Source organism: Panulirus ornatus, chromosome 4 (assembly GCF_036320965.1).
Source record: "Panulirus ornatus isolate Po-2019 chromosome 4, ASM3632096v1, whole genome shotgun sequence".
Lineage (NCBI taxonomy): Eukaryota > Metazoa > Arthropoda > Malacostraca > Decapoda > Palinuridae > Panulirus > Panulirus ornatus.
In genome coordinates this window covers 61,207,379-61,233,618 of record NC_092227.1, presented here as the reverse complement: position 1 = coordinate 61,233,618, position 26,240 = coordinate 61,207,379, and the positions used below count along the sequence as shown (strand labels likewise).

The following is a 26,240-nucleotide window of genomic DNA, read 5'->3' as shown; positions in this document are numbered from 1 at the left end:
ATATATATATATATATATATATATATATATATATATATATATATATATATATATATATATCTTCTATTAGATTAGAGCTCCATGAGATCCTTGTTGACAAGAGATTAAAGCTATCTTTCTTTGAGAAACAGACATAGAATCTAAATCATACACATTAAGTCATTCGCTATAATCTACTGCGAAGGTGATCCACATTGTCCTGACCATTTTCCCACGGGTACAAAACTTACAAACCACACCCTATTGGAATATATGACACACAAAAAAAAAAGTTGGCTTAAGATCATATGTCCTGACTGGTTCAAATAACCTTTAAACTTTAAAACCATGATTTGTAAAATGAGTTCGATGCATGTCAATTTTCCATTTAATATTAGATGGTAACTCCCATTTTACTGACAATATAAATCCGCATTGAACTTAATAGCTTGTTATTAGGGAATAGCAATTTTTTTTTTTCCATCAACAGTGCCACTTTTCATAGCCAACATGTCATTGTCCCACAACATCAACAAGCAGGATACACAACTTCATAACGTGTACGCCCCTTCCTTTTGGCCTACATCACAGAACAATAGCGCGTACATTATGAGATCTTAACTGTAGATTGTTCGTCACATTATCTAAATGGGAAAAAGAGTAACTAATTTCTATAATGAATTATGTGTTGTCACTTCCATAAGTTCAGAAGTTTATTGGACAGAATTTGATGTATTAGCGCAACGTTTCCTCAGCAAAGATCCTACTGCTGCTCCTAATGACGATCTCTCTCTCTCTCTCTCTCTCTCTCTCTCTCTCTCTCTCTCTCTCTCTCTCTCTCTCTCAAAACTGACCACATGAGAACTGTAAATAGTTAACCATATTTAATCATACGTATGAGAAAAAGAAAAGTATGGTCTCTGGTCTAATAAAAGATAGGGCAGAATTTTTTTTTACAAATCTCTTGCATTAAGTCGGTAATGAATACTAACAATTAAGTGAAGGTTAATACGAACACAATTTTGTGTAAACGAGTAACCTTTATCATTAACCAACTTTCTCATCAGTACAGAGCTAAACTTAAATCATAACTAATTTAATCGGCACGAATAACCTAAATATTATCTTGCCAACCTGATTATTTTCCTATATTTCATTTGCATTACTAGATTTCACATTTTTTCCACTCACATGAACAGCTTGCATATACCGTGATTCATATATTTCTCAATTACCATACACTCTTAAACGCACTAAGTCCACTAGGGTCATAGAAAAGCTTATCCCCGACGCCATCTTGGTGTAAGCGTTGTGTTAGTGTTGAAACTGGCACACCAATCAGCCTCGCCTAACCTTCAACCAGGAGGTTACCATCCATCACCCCCAGCCTCCTACTTCCACTTAATTCGGGGAGCGCATGGAAAATTAACCACCAGGCAAAATGCTGGTTGATTCGCTGGTGCCAACTAGTCGGCAAAATAACCATGTCGTAACTCCGAAGCAATTAATTCATTATCAGTGACAGCCTGTTCAAGGACAGTTTATATGCACAATAGTTTCCCTCAGATTTTAGCCTCCTACCATGAGTATATATCATTCATATTATTTATCTATTATACTTAATCGTCGTCTCCCAGGTTAGCGAGATAGCGCAAGGAAACAGACGAAAGAATGGCCCAACCCACCAACATACACATGTATATACATAAACGCCCACACACACACACATATACATACCTATATATTTCAACGTATACATACATATACATCCACAGACATATACATACATACACATGTACATATACTTGCTGTCCTTCATCCATTCCCGTTGCCAATCCTTTAAACATGAAATAGCCCCCCCCCCCCCCTCCGGGCGAGGTAGCGCTAGGAAAAGAAAAAGGGCCACATTCGTTCACACTCAGTCTGTAGCTGTCATGTGTAATGCTACGAAACCACAGCTCCCTTTCCATATCCAGGCCCCACAAAACTTTCCAGGGTTTACCCAGACGCTTCACATACCCTGATTCAATCCAGTGACAACACGTTCACCTCGGTATACCACATCGTTCCAATTCAGTCTATCCCTTGCACGCCTTTCACCCTCCTGTATGTTCAGGCCCCGATCGCTCAAAATCTTTTTCACTCCATCCTTCCACCTTCAATTTGGTCTCCCGTTTCTCCTCGTTCCCTCTACCTCTGACACATATATCTTCTTTGTCAATCTTTCCTCACTCATTCTCTCCATGTGTCTAAATCATTTCAAAACCCTCTTCTGCTCTCTCGACCACACTCTTTTTATTACCACACATCTCTCTTACCTTTTCATTACTTACTCGATCAAACCACCTCACATCATATACTGTCCTCAAACATTTCATTTCCAACACATCCACCCTCCTCCGCACAACCCTGTCTATAGCCAATGCCTCGCAACCATATAACATTGTTGGAACCACTATTCCTTCAAACATACTCATTTTTGCTCTCTGAGATAACGTTCTCGCCTTCCACACATTCCTCAACGCTCCCAGAACCTTCGCCCCCTCCCCAACCCTGTGATTCACTTCCGCTTCCATGGTTCCATCCGCTGCTAAATCCACTCCCAGATATCTAATACACTTCACTTCCTCCAGCTTTTCTCCATTCAAACTTACCTCCAAATTGACTTGTCCCTCAACCCTACAGAGCCTAAAAACCTTGCTCTTATTCACATTTACTGAACTTTCTTCTTTCACACACTTTACCAAACTCAAGTCACCAACTTCTACAGTTTCTCATCCAAAGCAGCCACCTGAAATTACATGAAACTTTTCGATTCTCACTTAATGTGGGGAAAAAAAAGTCCATATCAATATACACTGTTTCCTACCTGATACTTCTGATAGTAAACATGAAGACAAGTCACAATAATTCTCGTATGTATGTTCACAGCCCCTGATCTTATTAGTTCCTCGCAAATACTTTATATATCAAAACGGAATGCATGTTCAATAGGAAATATTCTATGTTTCTATAAATGTCAAGGATTCCAACAATAGACAACGTTAGAACAGATATTAGGCCGGTCCAGCTATTAGGGCACAGCAGGACAACCTGCGCTGTTCTAGTGTGTATTTCTGTCTAGGGTGACTGGTAACACCTGTTCAAACTTCACTTATGTGCACAATGGGGCCAGGTATAAATGTCATTTATTTCAACTTCACGTATGCCATATACATTAACTTCGAAAGATAATCATTATCATTATTGTTATTATTATTACTATTATCATTATTACTATTATTATTATTATTATCATTATTATTATCATTATTATTATTATTATTATTATTATTATTATTATTATTATTACTATCATTACTATCATTATTATTATTATTATTATCATTATTATCATTATTATTACTATTATCATTATTATCATCATTATTATCATCATCAGTTATCATTATCAAATAAGCACTACCTTCACCACGTCCGCCTCCATAACTAGGACCCATGGGGAGGGGTATGAGGCCATCCCTCACCCCGGGAGGGCAGCATGAATCCGCATTCCCTGGCCCACCATCCTACACACCACACATTCCCTGGCCCACCATCCTACACACCACACATTCCCTGGCCCACCATCCTACACACCACACATTCCCTGGCCCACCATCCTACACACCACACATTCCCTGGCCCACCATCCTACACACCACACATTCCCTGGCCCACCATCCTACACACCACACATTCCCTGGCCCACCATCCTACACACCACACATTCCCTGGCCCACCATCCTACACACCACACATTCCCTGACCCACCATCCTACACACCACACATTCACTGACCCACCACCATGAACACTAGACATTCACTGACCCACCACCATTAACACCAGACATTCCCTAACCCATTACTCTTCACACCAGATATTTCCTGACCCATTACCCTTCACACCAGACATTCCCTGACCCATCACCCTTCACATCAGACATTCCCTGACCCATTACCCTTCACACCAGACATTCCCTGACCCACCACCCTTCACACCAACCACCAGTGATCATCCGTTTCTGCCACCTCAAACTTAAAAGGTTTACAATCCAAACCTATAACCTTACAGGTAGCAGGAGCTGCATAAGGCTTCATGTAGAGGAGAATGATCCAAACAACGCAGCATCAGGTCAATCCTCCAGTGTATAGTCTTAACGGGAAGGTGAAAATCACCCAATTCACCCCCTCGTGCACGAGGGTTCGTACCGCCGTGATCAAGGGTCGCCTCGTTTTCCTTCACGATCGAAGCGTTTCGCTCCACGGCAGCCGTACATTTCTACTTAATAATCGAACCGTCTTAGTCAAGGGTCGTATCGCCTTGTTCAAGGATAGAACAGTCTTCTTCAAAGGTCATATCGCCTATTTTAAGGAATGAACCTCTGACATTATCATGTCTTGTTATGTGGTAAAGATAACTTCTATCACATTCACATTTGGGGGTTACGTCATCGTCCCCACGCCAAGCTTATCTGGAAATTTTCAAATAAATATCTTTTCAGATGTTTCTCAGACTCTTATCACATCCTCTCACAGATACACAAAATAAAATTAAATGTTTATTAATCCCTTTATCATATCTCTGTGCGCAAAGACATCAGTTCTTTCATTTCTGAGAGACATCCGTAGCATGTTGTCACAAGGGAACACGGATGTTGTAAAAGAAAACGGAAATAGCTTCAGTGTGTGGACAGCAGCCACACAAGAGATGACTGAAACTGTGGAATGCCCTTCCTCCTTACGTCTCTCCCTACCCACAACCTTTCCATCTGTAAGAGTTTATTTATATTTATTCATTTTGCTTTGTCGCTGTCTCCCGCGTTAGCGAGGCAGCGCAAGGAAACAGACGAAAGAATGGCCCAACCCACCCACATACACATATATATACATACACGTCCACACACGCAAATATACATACCTAAGATGTTCCAATGAATAATAATTACTTCATTCTTTTCCTCACTATTTCTACTTTCATCCATGTTGGCCACAATAGAGGAATGGCCTCTTACGTGCCATGTTGGTTACTATGAAATAAGTACAAATTTCAGTGCCCCTCAAACCCCATTAATTGCTACCCTATTTGTAACAGGAGGCAGTTCTATGTTCATGAGGAATCCATCTTTTTGACTATACACAACTCTACCACAAATTCCAACATCGTCCATATCACTTCATTCATCCAGTAACCATACTATTATAAAAGCGCTTGACATCTTATCGAACACATTTCTTGCTTATTTTCATTTTATGGTCTCTGGCTCTTCTGTCTTTGCATCTTTCGAAAAAAAAAAAAAAACTTCACTGCTGACGTCACCAAACTGGTTCTAAAATTTCCGGGTTGTGATCAAGTTATTGTTTTCTTTTCCATGATGGACAAATTTATAGCCTCTAACTTCTCAACGTAACTTCTCTCTCACTCTTCCGGTGCCATTGTGTTGCCTTCCTCGAGACCTTTTTCCAGTGACTCTTACTTTTGAGTTGAAATAATCACAGAATACTAATATCCGTTCTTACACGCACCATTCAACAGGACACCAAGCACTGTGTCATCGAACCATCATCAACGGTAAACCATACTACAGGAAACATTAATTCAATACACCAGAGCAAAACAGGAACAACACAGCCAGTCAACCCAAGACATCATACATCATAATAAATATAAGAAAAGACAGAGGAAGGATAACTCTGCATAGGACATAACGTCAGTTGGAACAAACAAATACACCCCACAATAGGATACGAGACGTGCAACAAGCCAAACAAATGCATGCCACACAGGACGACGCATTACGTCACGCCAAACATTCTCTCCACACACAAACGTCACCACAATAATAATAATAATAATAATGAGGAGGAAATGGAACAGACCAGAAACTAGTACACACAATATACCTTACACATCACCCCGCCACATCCACGAACCCGTGTATACTTTCGGAACATTACATAAACCTGTGTAAACCACACCACTTGGTAGAAAGCATCCACCGACCAGGTACGTATGTAGTACATTACCGGGGACGATTCTGTCATATACATGACGGATGCCTGGTGAACCTGCACCTCAATAGCAGCTGAAAATTCTGTGTCAGATGAATTCAATCTCAATCATAACATTAATGACCTTAGGTTTATGATTTAAGAAAGAAAAACTTTCTTTTTTTTTAATCAAGTGGATATCAGCGAGAAGTTTGGAATGGAGCCTTGGCCGGAGCTCCCAACCATCACGAGATGAAAGGCAGTCACAGGGAACCATTACTATTCAACGTCATGTATTTCCTGAACATTTATATTGAGTTTTTGAGATATATCTTCAAGAAAATTGTCAAAACAGAGCAAATAGAACTTGTAACCTGTGTCGTACTCAGTTGTATTTACCCCTAACGAAAATGGCTACAGTTTCCGAACGACGCTTGGTTATATGATAGCCTGACCTTTGACCTGACCCATTAGGACTACCCTTTGAAGGTCATCGCACATCAGGGGCTGTACCGTCGCACTCTCCGGGTCCTACAGTCGTGCCCCAAGGGGTTGTTTGGGAGCTACAGCCTATACCAAGGGGTTCCCTAGTGCCACGCAGCGTCCAGACACTACGGACGTCTACAGACGTATCTAAACCATAAACAGTCCTACTGAAGGACAAGCGTAGTACTGAGCTACAAGCGCTAGTCTGGGTCATAAGTGTAGCGCTGAACTACAAGCGTAGCACTGTCTACAAGCGTCAGTGAGTTTACGTATACCATATACAGTTGACAGGTAACACAGGAGGTGCTCTATCACGCCAACGACAGGTCTTAAGAGAGGCGACTAATGACACAGTGTATATATGTGTGTCACCACGGAAGCAGGTGTTACAAGCCCCACAGAACGTTACACGGGGGTTAACTGTGTCACTGGAGCTACAGGTGTCACAATGACACACAACCCCCACAGATGTGGAGGTCGAGACGAGCCTATCCTGTAGCGATACAGGTCAAACTGAGGTTACAAGAGCTACATGAAGCTACAGTTATCACAGACACTACAGGTATCAAAATACCTACAAGTCTCGTAGGGTGGAACTGGTGTCATGGAGCAACAGCTGTGAGGGAAGGTAGAGGGGAGCAACAGGTGTTCATGAGAGCTACGATGAGTCATGCGCAGCACAGGTGTTGGGGCCAAGTGCATGCCACGTCGGACTACCGGCTGGTGTGGAGCCAGAGCATCGCACCAACCACATACCTACACATTTTATACAAGTGAAAAAAGTAGATAAGGCAATAAGTGAATTAATTAAGATACGTGTAAATCGGTCAATAAATCAGTATAGTATGCCCCCCCAAAAAAAGAAAAAAAAAAAAATACAACCCACTTGTGCCAAAGCCTCGATTTGGGTCAAGTAAATGTATACATGGTTCTTAAACCTTTTGAGGGGAGTTGCACTAGACACTTGTGTCGCTCACAGTGCTCCTGCCATAGTTATAGTGAGGGAAATCATAATGCATGAAAACAGTTTGGAGGACAATAAAAACGTGTCTTAAAAGTTTTATCATCAAAGTTGGAACTTTCTTTTATGAGCTAGTTTAAGTTCGATATCTAACCTTTTTTATAAGGGTATGCATAACTCGCAAAATATTCAAAGTTATAGATCTTACGACACTCAGTTCCTCACAAGGTGGGGAATAACTTGATTAATCAGATATTTAGATGTGTCTGACCTGACCCGTATGGCTGGGCTGAACAGCTTCTTAACACGACCAAGATGCGACTCACCACGACTGACGGACGGACGGACGACAACGGGCAAAGCCATCACTACATGTCTTCCAAGCTACGCATGACATACAGTTATGCTGAACCCCTTCAGTAACAAGACTTAACCCCTTACAGTAGGTCGACTTAACCCCTTCAGTACGTCGACTTAACTCCTTCAGGACGTCGACTTAACCCCTACACTACGTCGACTTAACTCCTTCAGGACGTCGACTTAACCCTTTCACTTCGTCGACTTAACCCCTTCAGTGAGTCGGCTTAACCATTCAGCACAAACGTAATCCCAGGAGCGCAGACGGGAGAGGTATATCGTCATCTACACCTCGAAACTCCTAGAAGGATGGTTCTTAACTCACATTCAGAAATAACACCGTACCGGCACGACACGACAGGCATGGAAGACTTCGTAGAATACCACTTCTGAAACCCAAAGATATGCGATATGCTCAAATAGGGAGAACACCTTCAACATCCGGGGCCCCAAGACTCTTCAACACCTTGCCATCTACCATCAGAAACACCTTGCGATGCTCTGTAGTGAAGCTCAAGAGTGCAATGGACAAGGACCTACCAAGTATAGCGCTAGACCAGCAAGGCTGGGTGGGGCTAGGTGGGCCTGCGGACTGCGGCTTCCAAACAACCTAACAGACCAACAAACAGAGCCCAGCCAGGGCTGTGGGGGGGATCAAGACCCCCCGAAGACCTCACCAGGTATTCAGTAATGCGACGACTCAAATCCTTTAGTAAGACTGCGTAACCCCTCCAGTACGACGACTTGAACTCCTTTAGTACGATGTCGTAACCCTTCCAGTACCTACGACGACGTAACACCTTGAACACGATGACTTAACCCCTTCAGTACGACAACCTAACCCCTCCAGCACCAGGATGTGTGACCCCTCTGAGTACGACTATTTAAACCTTTTCATTGCGATGTCTTGAAGACCGTGGATACAGTGACTACCAGTGACGGTAGTCGACGCGTTTGAAGGATTACAATGACATCCCCAGTTACATAGACAAGCTGTAATTTAATACTGTTACATGAGCATTAAAGATTCAAGTACTGTTAACACCGATCACATCTCACCTTCGGAAGACTTCGAAAACGTCAAAGACAGGGAAGGAAGAGTGGTCGTAAGGGTTACTGCAAAGGTTCAAGTCTGATGATGTGTGCATGGATTACGAAGGGATGTGAAGCCATTCTCCTTTCCATCACATGCCTTCCCTCCTGACACTCACGCTGGTGGAGCCATCATTCCCAGTGGGGTCAAGTCACTGGTTGTGTGTGTGTGTGTGTGTGTGTGTGTGTGTGTGTGTGTGTCAGTGAGAGAGAGAGAGAGAGAGAGAGAGAGAGAGAGAGAGAGAGAGAGAGAGAGAGCCGCTGCCGGTGACCCGGACAAGCAAGCCTCTCCACACACATTATCAGATAAGAAATTACGACGATAAGGTTTTTCTTCAGCAGGCTATAACAACCGTCGCTTTGTTCTGCGTAAGTCCTGCCTTATCTCTACCACCTGGTAGGTGGGAGGGTGGGCCATGCAGCAGCACAGCAACCCGCCACCTTCCCCCAAGTCACTGGCGCCCACTTACCCCAGTTTACCAGAGGATGACGAGTTCTAGTTACTTTCAACAGTATACCGATGGATGGCAAGTCCTGCCGCCATGAGGGAGCCAAACAGTTGGGTCTGGGACCAAGGTGTGGTGTTGCTCCTACCTTACCTTACGTATACCTTACGATGGTTTGGCAGGTCTTCTACCCCCACAGCTGGGTCTGGGACCAAGCTGTGGTGTTGCTCCTACCTTACATTACGTATACCTTACGATGGTTTGGCAGGTCTTCTACCCCCACAGCTGGGTCTGGGACCAAGCTGTGGTGTTGCTCCTACCTTACCTTACGTATACCTTACGATGGTTTGGCAGGTCTTCTACCCCCACAGCTGGGTCTGGGACCAAGGTGTGGTGTTGCTCCTACCTTACCTTACGTATACCTTACGATGGTCTGGCACCCAGCTGATGTGTTGCTCGTCTGCGCAATTCAGACTGTACGAGGCCGCGGCTGGAGGGCCTCTGAAAACAACCAGATCCTGGTTGGTCTACTGGCGGCAGGCGAAGCGGAAACGAAGTATTCAAAAACCTACAACCACACTGGGGCAGAATCAGTGAGGAAGAACATCAACGCGTTGCATCAGACATTCAACGAACACATCCTACACTCTGACGGATTTAAAGCGCGTCGCCATGACGTAAATTTGCATCGCTGGTTATTTTTAGTTTAGGAGGCCGTACGTCAAGAGAGGAGGCGGCTGTCTCAGGAGACGTCTGGCTGCGCCTGACGGAGGGAGTAACCTAACCTGGCACACCGTCTCAACGGTCCTACTGTGCAGCGCTCCCGCAGGAATTCAGGAGCCACACAGAGGATGCCATTGATAAGGTGGACGGTAGTGTGTGGGAGACGCTGACCCTCATGGTGTTGCATAGCGACGCTGGTCAGTGGCAGCGACAGTGGTTCCTGGTAGCAGCCGGGGAATGGTCAGCCCTTCTGGCTGATGATGGACGAAGAGAGCTCGAGGGTACGAGATCTGTTTTCATTCTATTCTTTAAAACTATTGATCGCGTGAGGGAGTTGGTCGAGATCTGGTTGCTAGGCTGGAGGGTCGCGTCACGATAGGCTGGAGGGTCACGTCACGATAGGCTGGAGGGTCACGTCACGATAGGCTGGAGGGTCACGTCACGAGAGGCTGGAGGGTCACGTCACGATAGGCTGGAGGGTCACGTCACAAAGAGTAATCCGTAACATCTTTTTCTCTCAGCAAGACAGCCAGACTACGTAAGTAACGCCAGTTCCCACTGAAATATGTTACTACGCGCGTCTTAATCTGTTGGTCCATTTTTCTACTGTATGCTTCACTTTTCCTCTGTGCATATCTTTCAACCTCTACATTCCCTCTGTGTATATATATATATATATATATATATATATATATATATATACAGTCCCTTTCTTACACATGATACATACGTGCACACGGTCCCCCTTCCCCCACCCTTGCTCAGGAAAGAATATAATCCCCAACACTTGTCATAACAACGATAAGACAACGTAGACAAAGGCAACAGAAAATGTAGTGCGTTTTTCAGACGACACCAGCTAGGCCAAGCAAGATAAGCACAGACCACGACATAGGGGTAATTACATGCAGACTGAAACTCTTTATATATATATATATATATATATATATATATATATATATATATATATATATATATATATATATATATATATATACACACACACAAAGATAATCAAATGTAATTTACTCAAGAGATACTTGAAGAACTATCTCATGGAAAGATATCTGGCCTAATGGTTACGCCACAGACAGGAGTGAAATTTGTGGGAGAAAAAAAAAAAAACAAGAGTTAAAGGACATATACTGCGACCACATACGAAAATGGAAGAAACCTCGATAGATCAACACACCATTTGCTCAAGTGATAAGTGATAATGAAACTTCCGCCATGAGATTCAAAACATTAATAATGAAAACGATCGATTTATTCCTGTAATCAAAACAAACCTGAGTACTGAAACGTCTCGCAAGGAAAATGGAGCGAACGCAGCATTTCAGTTCCCAAGAGACTAAAAGACCTACATAAAGCAAAACGCGAGCTACAGGGTATTATACACATGACAACAATTTGAGGATTTCAAAAACCACGTCCTTGAATTAAGTGTCGCAACAAGGGGTAGGACAGTCATTAAGCCTGCAGTAACACCCTGGGACATACCAGAGAGTAACTAAGTCTGCAGTAACACCCTGGGACATACCAGAGAGTAACTAAGTCTGCAGTAACACCCTGGGACATATCAGAGAGTAACTAAGTCTGCAGTAACACCCTGGGACATACCAGAGAGTAACTAAGTCTGCAGTAACACCCTGGGACATACCAGAGAGTAACTAAGTCTGCAGTAACACCCTGGGACATATCAGTGAGTAAATAAGTCTGCAGTAACACCCTGGGACATACCAGAGAGTAACCAAGTCTGCAGTAACACCCTGGGACATATCAGAGAGTAACTAAGTCTGCATAACACCCTGGGACATATCAGAGAGTAACTAAGTCTGCATAACACCCTGGGACATATCAGAGAGTAACTAAGTCTGCATAACACCCTGGGACATATCAGAGAGTAACTAAGTCTGCAGTAACACCCTGGGACATACCAGAGAGTAACTAAGTCTGCAGTAACACCCTGGGACATACCAGAGAGTAACTAAGTCTGCAGTAACACCCTGGGACATACCAGAGAGTAACTAAGTCTGCAGTAACACCCTGGGACATATCAGAGAGTAACTAAGTCTGCAGTAATACCCTGGGACATACCAGAGAGTAACTAAGTCTGCAGTAACACCCTGGGACATACCAGAGAGTAACTAAGTCTGCAGTAACACCCTGGGACATACCAGAGAGTAACTAAGTCTGCAGTAACACTCTGCGACATACCAGAGAGTAACTAAGTCTGCAGTAACACCCTGGGACATACCAGAGAGTAACTAAGTCTGCAGTAACACCCTGGGACATATCAGAGAGTAACTAAGTCTGCAGTAACACCCTGGGACATACCAGAGAGTAACTAAGTCTGCAGTAACACCCTGGGACATACCAGAGAGTAACTAAGTCTGCAGTAACACCCTGGGACATACCAGAGAGTAACCAAGTCTGCAGTAACACCCTGGGACATATCAGAGAGTAACTAAGTCTGCAGTAACACCCTGGGACATACCAGAGAGTAACTAAGTCTGCAGTAACACCCTGGGACATATCAGAGAGTAACTAAGTCTGCAGTAACACCCTGGGACATACCAGAGAGTAACTAAGTCTGCAGTAACACCCTGGGACATACCAGAGAGTAACTAAGTCTGCAGTAACACCCTGGGACATACCAGAGAGTAACCAAGTCTGCAGTAACACCCTGGGACATATCAGAGAGTAACTAAGTCTGCAGTAACACCCTGGGACATACCAGAGAGTAACTAAGTCTGCAGTAACACCCTGGGACATACCAGAGAGTAACTAAGTCTGCAGTAACACCCTGGGACATACCAGAGAGTAACCAAGTCTGCAGTAACACCCTGGGACATATCAGAGAGTAACTAAGTCTGCAGTAACACCCTGGAACTATACAACAGCTCAGCGAATCAAAAAAAAATAAGTTTAAATACAGTACTGCAAAACACTTTAGAGAAACCTTGATACATGGATACAAAAAAAGTTCACATAACCCAGGGATGACATAAGGCAAAATGTGCGTGGTGGCAGAGACACACGGCAGCGCTGATGAAGAAAGACACACGCTAGCCTAGCCTAATGGAAAAATCTCGTCGCTGGTCCCATTTAAGTACGTAACACGATACTCTCTCTCTCTCTCTCTCTCTCTCTCTCTCTCTCTCTCTCTCTCTCTCTCTCTCTCTCTCTCTCTCTCGTATACATGTTGTAGTGTTCAAATGTACATTTAACACACACACACACACACATACCAGAATAATGACGTAATGGTTCCTCGAAAGCCGTGGAGAGTAAAACCACCAGAGATCATAACACGACATTATGTGCGAGAAACTCGTTAAAGAATACGTAAAGAAGTACTTTACAAGAATGTTGGTGGGGTGAGAGAAACAAACTGAACGAGGCGGTGGTAAACACAGACGAGCGTACAAAATTACGGCCTTCAACAACTTTGGTCGATCATCATCGACTCATACCAGCAGCCTGAGCTCAGCTTGGGCTGTGGGGGGGTGAAGACCCCTAAAGACTCCCCCCCCCCCCAGATATTCACCAGATTCTATGATGTTCAAGAGATGGAGGCCCATGGGTGTGAAACTCCCTCCTCGCACGGTACAAATAGGTGATAACACACTCAGGTCTCCGTTCGACAAGTGGAGAGGGAACGAGGACAGCGTTCAACACACACGTGGGGCACCGCGCAGGCGAATTCGCCTTCCGAAGCTTCAAATTAACCCAGAGGGAAACAGAAACATGGGAGAAAAAATATTTAAAAGCTGACAGGAAAAAAAAAAGTCACTCCTAAGAATATGAATTTGTTTATCAATAAGTTGCTGTTGTTGGTCGATCTCGACAAATTTACTGTATCTAATCTTCGGTTCTCTGCCCAGCGAACGATCGCTAATTGGTTTGCTAAACGTGTACTCGCTCGTCAGACTTTTGGATCAAATAAACAAAGAAGCACAGAAGATATTTATGGTTCAAAAAGGCGCTGTCATACATCTCTAAAAGTGAAAAACAGGTTTTTGTCCATTATAACAACGAGAGGCCATAAGTACAAAAATCCACCCCTCCAAAAAAAAAGTTACCCTTGAAAACAAACTATTTTTTAACCTAAGACCACCACCTCTCCCCTCAACCCTGCTCCCGCCGTGACCTCCGACCCACAAGGGGTCAACAACACGACAAAGGTCACCTCCCTCACTTTCCCTCCGGCTGAATGACACAAGTTCAACTTTCCATTCTTCGCGAGGCCTGGCCATGTAGGTGACCTCACACTCATTCCTACTTACACCGCCAGTGTTCATATCCACAATCACCATCCTGAACTGCTCTGGCATCCTTTTCCCCCCCCCAGTTTCTCTTTCCCGTCATTACATGAACTCTGAACCATCGCTTTCGCTCAGTTCGAGGCCTCAATCATGAGGAACATTGGAGAGAGAGGATGAAAAAAAATATTGTGAGTTTCCTCTTGCACCTTGACCTAGAAACGCCGTTAAGACTCGTATTGTTCAAGCTAATATCCTCGTTCTCGCCTGACCTGAGTTGTGTATGTATTTATTATCTCACTGACATTTAGAGAACACGTAGGCCTACTGACCGCAGCCCCCAGCAGCCTAAGCTGGGAAGAAACACGACAGCTTGTTCCCAGACCCAGCTGAGGGGGTCGAAGACCTGCCAAACCATCGTAAGGTATACGTAAGGTAAGGTAGGAGCAACACCACAGCTTGGTCCCAGACCCAGCTGTGGGGGTAGAAGACCTGCCAAACCATCGTAAGGTATACGTAAGGTAAGGTAGGAGCAACACCACACCTTGGTCCCAGACCCAGCTGTGGGGGTAGAAGACCTGCCAAACCATCGTAAGGTATACGTAAGGTAAGGTAGGAGCAACACCACACCTTGGTCCCAGACCCAGCTGTGGGGGTAGAAGACCTGCCAAACCATCGTAAGGTATACGTAAGGTAAGGATGGATCAACACCACAGCTTGGTCCCAGACCCAGCTGTGGGGGTAGAAGACTTGCCAAACCATCGTAAGGTATACGTAGGGTAAGGAAAGGTCCCATACCCTACTCATGGGTAGAAGACTTGCCTGTCTCTCAAGCCCCACCCCATCTTGTGTCTTTCCCAGTAACAGTGACATGGCACTTTTCAAAAGAGAAGTTTTTCACTTCCGACAAAAAAAAAGAAAAAAAAACTTGCTGGGGGATACCGGCACAAAGCAAATCAATCCAAAATTCGTCAATGTTTTTCCTCATCTTTTCTTTCGCCCTTTCATTAACCTCTGTATATTTCAATTGAGGCCCGGCCTTCTTATGGACTCTCCTCCGTGACTGGAGCCTCCAACATACTAAAAAAAATACTGGTAAGATATGCGTGTCAGTGTACGATGCCTCCCCGGCACACGTCAGCGCTGGTCAGCGAGGACCTCTCCCAGGGGACTGGCTGGTGCAACACATCTTGGGGGTTTCCTCAAGGTTTACATAGTGTGGCAGGTGGTGTCCCTCACTGTCCTTCATCTATTTTCATCCCCCCAACCTGACCCAAAATACACTCTTAGGACAATCAGCAAATATATTCATAGCTCCTTCAAAGTCCTACTTAATTACGATAGTTTGGTAGGTCTTCTATCCCCCCACAGCTGGGTCTGGGATTTTACCGTGCGATAATTTGGGAGGTTTTCTATCCGCACAGGTGGTGTGTGGGATCAAGCCGTCGTGTCCCTCCTCTGGCCAGACCCACAGGCCTACATGATCACCACACTCCTGGTTGGTCTGGTGCAACGTTGTATAAACCTGTCCAGACTTTGTGTAACTTCCTCCGATGAACACCTCTACCGGCCAGCGGTAATACGGTAAACAGTTTTGAGCCCTGGATGCATAGAGCGTTTTCCCTCCTTGCATTCACTACATCTCTTGATCTTAGTGAATCTCTCTCTCTCTCTCTCTCTCTCTCTCTCTCTCTCTCTCTCTCTCTCTCTCTCTCTCTCTCTAAAAGACTTTCGTGGGTGACGAACAAACATGGACATTGTCCACTCCCCCTCCAGCGCCTCCCCCCCCCCACAGCTTTGTGTCCATCTTGCCCTCAACACAACACACCACAAGTGGCAACTTTTCCTTCCTACAAATGTTGTCAAACGTGATGGATGTTTCTGTGCTTTTCTTTGCATTCGATTTCCTGAAATTCAGGTATTCTACTCGAATTTCAAAAAAAAAAAAAAAAAAAAAAAAAATAATAATAATCACTATTATTATTATTATCATTATCATTATTACAATATAAATGTGTGTGTGTGTGTGTGTGTGTGTGTGTGTGTGTGTGTATAAGGGTGGGTTGGGCCTTCCTCGTGTTTTCTCTCGCTAACGCGGGAGATGGAGGTTAAGTATAATGAAAAAATAAATTATATATATATATATATATATATATATATATATATATATATATATATATATATATATATATATATATATATATATATATATCAAATAATGCCCTCCGACGGTAGAATTCGAACGGGGTGCGCTAACGATTAGGCTTTGGACCCCATAAAAGAATTGACTATTCGATTACTAGTAATCGAATGCCCTTCGTCTCACGCCCGGAAGGAACGGGGTCTCCGTGGGTCACTTCCCGGCAGGCTCACAGTAATCAGTAGCTAACAGTATTACCCAACTTACTGTCATACGTGGGGGTATATATATAAACACGAACATAGCGCAATGACCGCGCCCTGAGCACACTACGCCCTCCAACGGCTCAATTCGAACTTGCACCACTTGTGTGTGGCGGAGGTCCGTTGGTTGGTCACGCTGTTGTTGGAAGCAGCGTCCCGCAGGTTTACGTAGTCACATCAGCATGACTGGTATGGTAAACCATGATAATGCGTGTCCAGGGCAATGTTATACTTCTCCACTGGTGTCTCTGATGACTGCAGGCAACGTGTTGAAGCCTCGGGCCGAGGATGTTTAAGGTGTTCTCTCTCTTCCAGTGCATATCGCACCTTTCTAATATCCGCGGTAAGACTTGGCACAGTCTTTCAAGCATGTCGAGCCAGTGGGACTTTTTTTCAATATCCGAGTATAAGGTTGGAGACCATGGCTTCGAAAATTTTCCTGGAACGGATGATGATACACCGCTCTTGGAATTCCAGAAAATTTCAACCGTTCCAGAAAGATTTAGCTCCTTTACCACGTTAATATGGGCGGTGAAGGTTCTCTGAACACTTTCGAATTCTACCATTACGCCGGCCTTATGGAGAGATGTCGGTATATTAATATATTTATATTCAATTATTTTTCTCCTTCATAATCCTCTCTATATTTGAATTAATGTCTGGCCTTGATGTGGACGTTTCTCCCTGATTGGAGCCTCCAAAAAGTGCATATATATATATATATATATATATATATATATATATATATATATATATATAAGAACCATCATTCATTTTTCTTCCCTCGTCTTGAGAGTCGGCAGGATCCATCCCACCATTCTTCTGGAAAAGCTAACTGTTGTTTTGTTGTTCGCTGAAAGTGAGTTCGTCAGACATTTTCTCTCCGAAGTCTTTCACATCACTCATCTGAGATACAACAGAGTCTGTCTGTGTCTGTCCTATATTCTGTACCATTCTTGATGTCCTCATTTTCCCCGTAACGGAGAATTTGAAACTTACTCCCACTGAAAAGCCCAGAGGAAGACTTTATTCATGTGTCTCTCTCTATATCCTTCCAGCGCACTGACGAGACTTTCACTTCTCGCGTCATGTGTAACGGTTGATATGAAACTGTGACTCGTGTCAAGGATAGATATAAGAATTAGCAACAAGAAGGATGTAAGTATGGTTCCTTAAGAGAGTGAGAGTTTCACCGTGGAGGTACTGGAAATGGTCTGGTTCACAACAACGTGTTGAGATGTATTAGTTCAGGAGTAGCATATATATTATATCTATTCCTCAAGTCTTTCCAGCTATGTCCATCTTACGCATTTTGTGTGTTCCATACATCGAATGGGTTAGCAAAGTCTGTGTAAATCACATCAGTATGCTGTCTGTTCCCCAGTACCTCACCAGTCTCATCATAGTGGTCAAGTATGACTGAGAGAGGCAAGAAGATCTTCCCGTCCAGAAACCAAACTGTCCCAGTGGATTATGCAAGGGATTTACATCCGCAAAATTCAGAAGTCCTACGTAAAGTGTCACATAAGGGAGACCTTCCAGGGCTGTGTCTAATACACCTTTGTGTCCTGGTGTTGCTTACCCCCCTCATCCCCCAAAAAGAATCTTGAATGACCAGTAACAAAATCACTCATTAAACAGAAACGAAATAATACTGGCAAGGTGAAATGAAGCAATCGCCCTGTCTGTTCCATGCAACGCCTCTAGTACGACCCATGAGCACGACTGTACGACCCATGAGTACGACGGTACGACCCATAAGTACGACGGTACGACCCATGAGCACGACGGTACGACCCATGAGCACGACGGTACGACCCACGAGCACGACGTTACGACCCATGAGTACGACGGTACGACCCACGAGCACGACGGTACGACCCACGAGCACGACGGTACGACCCATGAGTACGACGGTACCACCCACGAGCACGACGGTACGACCCATGAGTACGACGATACGACCCACGAGCACGACGGTACGACCCATAAGCACGACGGTACGACCCATGAGCACGACGGTACGACCCATGAGCACGACGGTACGACCCACGAGCACGACGGTACTACCCATAAGCACGACGGTACGACCCATGAGCACGACGGTACGACCTATGAGCACGACGGTGCGACCCACGAGCACGACGGTACGACCCATGAGCACGACGGTACGACCCACGAGCACGACGACGGTACCACCTATGGGTATAACAGCTGGCTGAGCCTTTGATCTGACCTGATGTCAAAGAACAGGTCAGGTGCCTGGCTACCACACCCAAAGGTCATAACGCCGCGCTCAAGGGGTCGTACTGTCGTGCTCAAGGGTCGTCTCATCATGATAAATACTGTTGCCGTTGTGCTCAAGGAACGGACAGACCATCGTGCACAATGGAGGGGGAGGGTGGTTAAGCAATTACCCCTTTTCGCACTGCCCTATCCCAACTACCATAATGGCCAATTAAACCAGGAATTAAGCAACAGTAATTAGCACATTGTTCACATTCCTGGTGATCCACACTCGACCACAAACACCCTGCTGGCTCACTTGTCAGAGGAAAACAGTCAGTTGCTAATACAATGATACGACTGCTGAAGCTAGGGAAAACAAATAAAATGCCAAAGTGATTTACACGGACTTTACAAAAGCAATCTGATAAATTGTCACCACTGGATCAGTGTACACAAAATGCGAAAGATATAACCGGGAAAACTGGCGAGAACGAATGCACAACTTTTTAAGTCATAGATCACAACGCAGTGTTGTAAACCATGCCATCTCCAAGCATTCCATGGTAAAAAAGCCCAGTTCCTCGAGAAACAGTACTCACACCTGTCCTGTTCCTCAGTCTTATGTTAGACACTGACGCAAACACGAGCCGTATTTTCATATCATCCTTTGTAGATGATAAAAATATGAAAATCACTGCATCAGAAGATGCCTAAAAAGGCTGAAAAGAGACATAAACGAAGTATTCAACAGGGTAAACGAGAAAAACATACTTTTCAATGGAGAAAAGTTTCAATTCCTTCGGTATGGGCAAAATGAAGAAATCAGAAACGATACAGAACAGCAGACAGATACAGGGCGCTATCATAAAACAGTTGAATAATGCGCAAGAACACGGAATGATAATGTCTAGCGCCAAACTTCCGAGTATACAACAAAACAGGTTCCCTCATGCAAAAGGATGGTAGATTGGATCCTGCTAACCTTCAAGGCAAGAGAAGGAACACCATTCAAAGCGCTAATTGATTCATGAACTGAATATTGTTTCGTTCTAACTTTGCCCGACAAGGCGGACGATAATTGCTGAATCAGAGTGTCCAGAGATGTTTCACAGACCATATTAATGTGGTGAAGGAAGCAAATGACTGGAAACGGCTGAAATCTCCGAGGCTCTGCTCTCTGGAGAACAGACGGGAGAGGTAAATCACCATTTTCACCAGGAAACTCCTAGAAAGTATGAATCAGAACTTACGTTCGGAAATGACAATCTACTGGCACAACAGGCATGGAAGACTTTGTAAAATACCACTTCTGACATCCCAAGGTGCGACATACACAAAGACAGAGCACACATTAAGCCTCGGGAGCCAAAGAGTCTTCAACACTTTGCCATCTACCATCAGAAACAGCCTGGGATGCGCGGGTAGAGAAGTTCAAGCGTGCACTGGACAAGTTCATACAAAACGTACCACACCAGACCAGCCCAAGTTGCGGGGTCTATGTAGGCCTGAGGGGTGCGGCTTCCAAAACAATTGGGTCGACCAAACGACCCAGTCCAACAGCCTAGGCTCAGCCCTGACTGTGAGTGTTAAGACCCCCGAAGACTTAACCAGGTATTCAACAGGGGGGGTGTCTACCGATGCACAATGACCAAACAAATTTCATAACACACTCGACCCTTCTCATGACAAGATCTTTCATAACTGAACGGCAAAATATTTCTTTTTTTTTCGAATCATCCGATCGTCTCCACTTTTACTGCCTCAAATCACCTGTTACTTTCACCGTTTCATTTTCAAAATGTCAACGAACCAGCCACCCGTTTCATCCATGTCCGGCTCCGTCCAATCATCACAGAGCGTCTGGAAACCTCGTAATACCTGGGAATGACGAGGCACGTTCGAAACTCGTATGCTTCAAGACACAGAGCCAGGACGGCACCTACAGGTAACATAATCTGCATCAGGGTCATACAGCTCCCTGAACACACGATGCTCCACGTTTGTTAGCGGCGCCACACACACACACACACACACACACAATATGAGCCACCACGGGCTAGTGAAGGTGGACTTTACGGTAGGATCTTCCTTTTCGTTCTATCCCGTTGCACGCCATGTTGGCTTACTTCCCAAACTCATGCTTTTATTTTCTTCCATCCTCTTTCCTGCCGGTTGTTGCTGTAGGAGAGGGGAGGGGAGGGGGGTATGACAGCCTTTTTTTATTGTTTTATCTTTACCCCATCCATTTTCTTTATCTTTTATGCTAGCTGAGACGGCACTGGCAACTGAGGCCCTAATCAAGGCCATCCCATTAACGATATATATACACAACCTTATCCTCTGTCTAAGAAACTCAATGAACATCACACAATCGGCTTCCCAAAAGCCGGAGGTACTACAGGTCTCATGCAAGCAATCAATTATCTTTTTCCTTCTTGCGAGCAAGTATACCATATCTACGAAGACGATCATTCATCCCAGCACTAAACACTGCTCGCATGTCGAGGGTTCGACTCCTCTACCACCTGACTCTTGGTCAAAATGAAATCAATAGCCTTTCCTTGTATCAACTCTCACGCAATCTTCTACCTTCAACCAACCATCCCTTTCCTCACACTGTGATACTTTTCCTTTTTACGCTGGAAGCTCCAATCACTTGACAGAAGTCCACATCAAGGCCAGGATCAGATTGAGAGAGGTTAGTGAAATGGAAAAAGAAGACAAGAGAAAGTATCTACGAATTTTGGAGGAAGTGAAAAACCTCTTTTAAGATGTGCCAGGTCATAGGTAGTGGGAAAGACATGAGAGGGTAAAGTCCCAGAGCTTCATGGTGTGGGGAAACAAACAGTTATCAAAGCGGCCCACCTTCGACTTGCTAACTGTCACGCAGTAATGATGGGACGCAGCAGCTTGCCGAGCATCGCGTGGTCTAGCTAGTGGTGGGGGTACACAAGCAGCCAGCTCTCGGGAGCAAAAAAAAAAACAAAGAAACGCGGCTTCCTTCTTTCTGTTCTCCAGTCATTATTTCAACCACTGCTCTTGTGAGTTGCGTCTTAGCCCCATGACCTTGACCCGTGACACGTGTCTATCTGCTGCTTCCTACAGCTTCAGTGTGGAGACCAGCCTCACGAGGACAAACCATTATGACACCTCTATTCTCCATTGTACAACGAAGAACAGAAATTCTTTAGCGTCTTTTCTTTTCTCTTCCTCTAATCTCACCTTTCATCCGAGATGACTACGATTGGTCATGTTTTGGCTTGTATCATAAGTCATGAAAAAAAAAAAAAAAAAAAAAAATAAAAAAAAATATATATATATATATATATATATATATATATATATATATATATATATATATATATATATATATATATATATAATATATCCTACTCCGAATATCAACCCAATTAGCCAACACCGTCATGACTGCGACAAATTTAGGAAACTATTTACAGAAAGTATATACAACTTGTGTTCTGGCGCTCCTCACACTACACATTCAAATAACCAAATGTATGACAGTAGGACACAATGCAAGCGTGAGTAATCAACATTAATATAAATCGTAAGTAGAATTACTTTGCCCTTTCTCCCACATCAAACATGTTGAGGACAACAAGAAACTTTCTCAATACTGCTTGAGCAAGGGTTCTACGGCACTCATCTGGACGAGGTCCGGAGATTCAGCCACTTACCAAAAGTGGCTCATCTTGTCCTGAGTAAAGTCATTACAGGCAGCGTCCCCCAGAATCTTACCCACCGTACGTGTTGAGACAACTTGGTGGAACAGAATCCTCAGATCCGCGTAGAAACTTTGGGATGCTCACGGGGGTGAAGAAATCCTTAGGGGTCATACAGCAGGTAATGTCAAGGTAAACCGAGGGAAAACGTGACCTAAATGACTGATTGAGAAACAAGAATTGGACGATAAATATAGGCCAGCCTCGCCTTGCTCAACGCCCCCTGCCTAAGACGCTCGCCAACACAACACTGACCAAAAGATCAAGCTTCGACAACAGGCCTCGTCAAGGATAACACATATTGACAAACTCTTCAATATTATTCACTTCACAAGTTTCCTGTATATTTTCTCTGAGGCTTCAAGACGTTAATTACTGGTTCAATGCACTGAAGAAAAAAAAAAATATTATATGCGATCTTATCGAACACTCTGGTGATAAGCCCAGACGAATAACCTCGTTTCACAAGCAAATGACCGCGAACGACTTAAAAAGCACCACCGAGGGGGTGGGTGTACTCCCTGTTGCGCAAACAGGAGTTGGATATCATATCTGACACACCGGACATTCCTAGAAGATAAGAGTCTCCGGTACCTCACTGGGAGACGGAGGATAAGTCCAAGTAAAATATAGCCCCAGCAGACCATCAAGGGCGCGATGGACGACGCTTGCAGAAACGAACCACCACTCACGGGTTAACTGCCTCCGAAGGACGATCTTCACTACTTAACACAGGACCAGAAAGTAACGTGCTTGTAACACAAGCTAAATACAAATATAGGAGCATTACCTACCAATTATTTCAACCCAAAGAGTTGCGGATTCAGTGTCACACTAGTCTCCTAAGATGTGATAAAGTGTGATGCTTTAGCCAAACTTGCGCTAAATGAAATGGCTGTTGAACACAACACTGGGTTGTCTGTCATAGTCTCAAAACTAATGAAGACGAAACTAACATACGGAGTGGCAGCACATACACACGAGTGTAATGAAACGTGTAAAGTAAAACATGTAGGAGGAAGTAACAAGATTACAAAACTAAAAGATGCTGTCACATTTAGGGTTACGCTCGGCTTCCATGACGAGTTTGGAGTACACACAATATAGCAACTTATCGCTACAAAATCTAATCGTAAGCCTGTGCAGTCCGCAGCTTCCGCTAGCCTGAAACAGCAGAACAGCAACACTACAGCTTGGTCCCAGACCCAGCTGTGGGGGTAGAAGACCTGCCAAACCATCGTAATGTATACGTAAGGTAAGGTAGGAGCAACACCACAGCTTGGTCCCAGACCCAGCTGTGGGGGTAGAAGACCTGCCAAACCATCGTAAGGTATACGTAAGGTAAGGTAGGAGCAACACCACAGCTTGGTCCCAGACCCAGCTGTGGGGGTAGAAGACCTACCAAACCATCGTAATGTATAGGTAAGGTAAGGTAGGAGCAACACCACAGCTTGGTCCCAGACCCAGCTGTGGGGGTAGAAGACCTGCCAATGCATCGTAAAGTAAGGTGAAAAATTAGGCACAATGTTCTTTGAAAGACAGGTATGACGCGGGGAAAGTTCGTGAAATAACGCAGAGAAATATGCGAACAAAAGAAGAATGAAAAAAATATATATATAACATAATGTAGTGTACACTGGAGAATTCGAGACATCTATCTCATACAACTTTTACTCATATGAGCCGGGTTTACCAACAACAACAAAATTAACGGTCAAATATCAAGTATAAACAATGCTGGTATTGAGACTGTCACATAACATACACGCTGACTTCAAAATTCTCATCAACACTCACATACTTGCATGACTCTCACGGCAGTTTTGTTTGTCCACTGCCTGACCTGAGGGTAATCATGTGTTGACCAACGTACGGTTACGATACGACATCCACAAATGCAAATCATATCGAAAAGTTCAAAGATACAATGAGAAAAAGTGGAACTATATATACATTTATATATATATATATATATATATATATATATATATATATATATATATATATATATATATATATATATATTATCCCTTGGGATAGGAGAGAAAGAATACTTCCCACGTATTCCCTGCGTGTCGTAGAAGGCGACTAATTTTCCAAAAGAGGGAACAGAGAAGGGGGCCAGGTGAGGACATTCCCTCAAAGGCCCAGTCCTCTGTTCTTAACGCTACCTCGCTGCCGCGGGAAATAGCGAATAGTATGAAAGAAAGAAATATACACACATATACCGGGCCCAAGACAACGCATGACAGCAACAAATGATAATTTCTATAAGATTCAAGTTTCTTACATATATTTTCCGATATTTGCACATGACAGCTAGAGAATGGATGTGAGTGACCTCCCTAACGCTAGAAACTGCGAAATGATAATAAAAAATGTTATTTGATTAATTACTTTATCATCCTCAGGGACTTTGGTTCCGGTATTCCCACACACGCACACATACACACACACACACACACACACACATATATATATATATATATATATATATATATATATATATATATATATATATATATATAGATGTTTGAGGACAATGTGTGGTGTGAGGTGGTTTGATCGAGTAAGTAACGTAAGGGTAAGAGAGATGTGTGGAAATAAAAAGAGCGTGGTTGAGAGAGCAGAAGAGGGTGTTTTGAAATGGTTTGGGCACATGGAGAGAATGAGTGAGGAAAGATTGACCAAGAGGATATATGTGTCGGAGGTGGAGGGAACGAGGAGAAGAGGGAGACCAAATTGGAGGTGGAAAGATGGAGTGAAAAGGATTTTGTGTGATCGGGGCCTGAACATGCAGGAGGGTGAAAGGAGGGCAAGGAATAGAGTGAATTGGAGCGATGTGGTATACAGGGGTTGACGTGCTGTCAGTGGATTGAATCAAGGCATGTGAAGCGTCCGGGGTAAACCAAGGAAAGCTGTGTAGGTATGTATATTTGCGTGTGTGGACGTGTGTATGTACATGTGTATGGGGGGGGTTGGGCCATTTCTTTCGTCTGTTTCCTTGCGCTACCTCGCAAACGCGGGAGACAGCGACAAAGTATAAAAAAAAAAAAAAAAAAAAAATATATATATATATATATATATATATATATATATATATATATATATATATATATATATATATATATATATAATCCCTGGAGAGAGGGAAGAAAGAATACCTCGAGGAGTCTTTGGATGTTTTCATCTCCACAGCCCGGGTTGGGCCCAGGCTGGTAGATTGGGTCGTTGGTCGACCAGTCTGTTGGAAGCTGCAGCCTGGCTGGGCTGGTCTGGTACACTTGTCCAACGCACTCTTGACCCCTGTCAATCGTGGATCCAGTGCTGTTTCTGATGGCAGATGGCATGGTGTAGATTCGTTTAAGGGGTTCTCTCTCTTTTCGGACATACGGCACCCTTGGATTTCAAAGGCAGTATTCTACAAAGTTTTCCACGCCTGTCGTGCCAAGAAGGACATTATTTCTGAACGAAAAAAGAAAAAACTTCTCGGATTTTCCAGGTGCAGATGGTGATATAAGTCTC

General features: G+C 43.9%; 1 protein-coding gene across 2 annotated transcripts in view; it reads right to left on the bottom strand.

Annotated features, from left to right (window-relative positions):
• Myo61F (Myosin 61F) overlaps positions 1 to 26,240 on the bottom strand; it is a 283,730-nt gene that overhangs the window by 231,282 nt on the left and 26,208 nt on the right. The gene's annotated exons all lie outside the window — the stretch shown is intronic.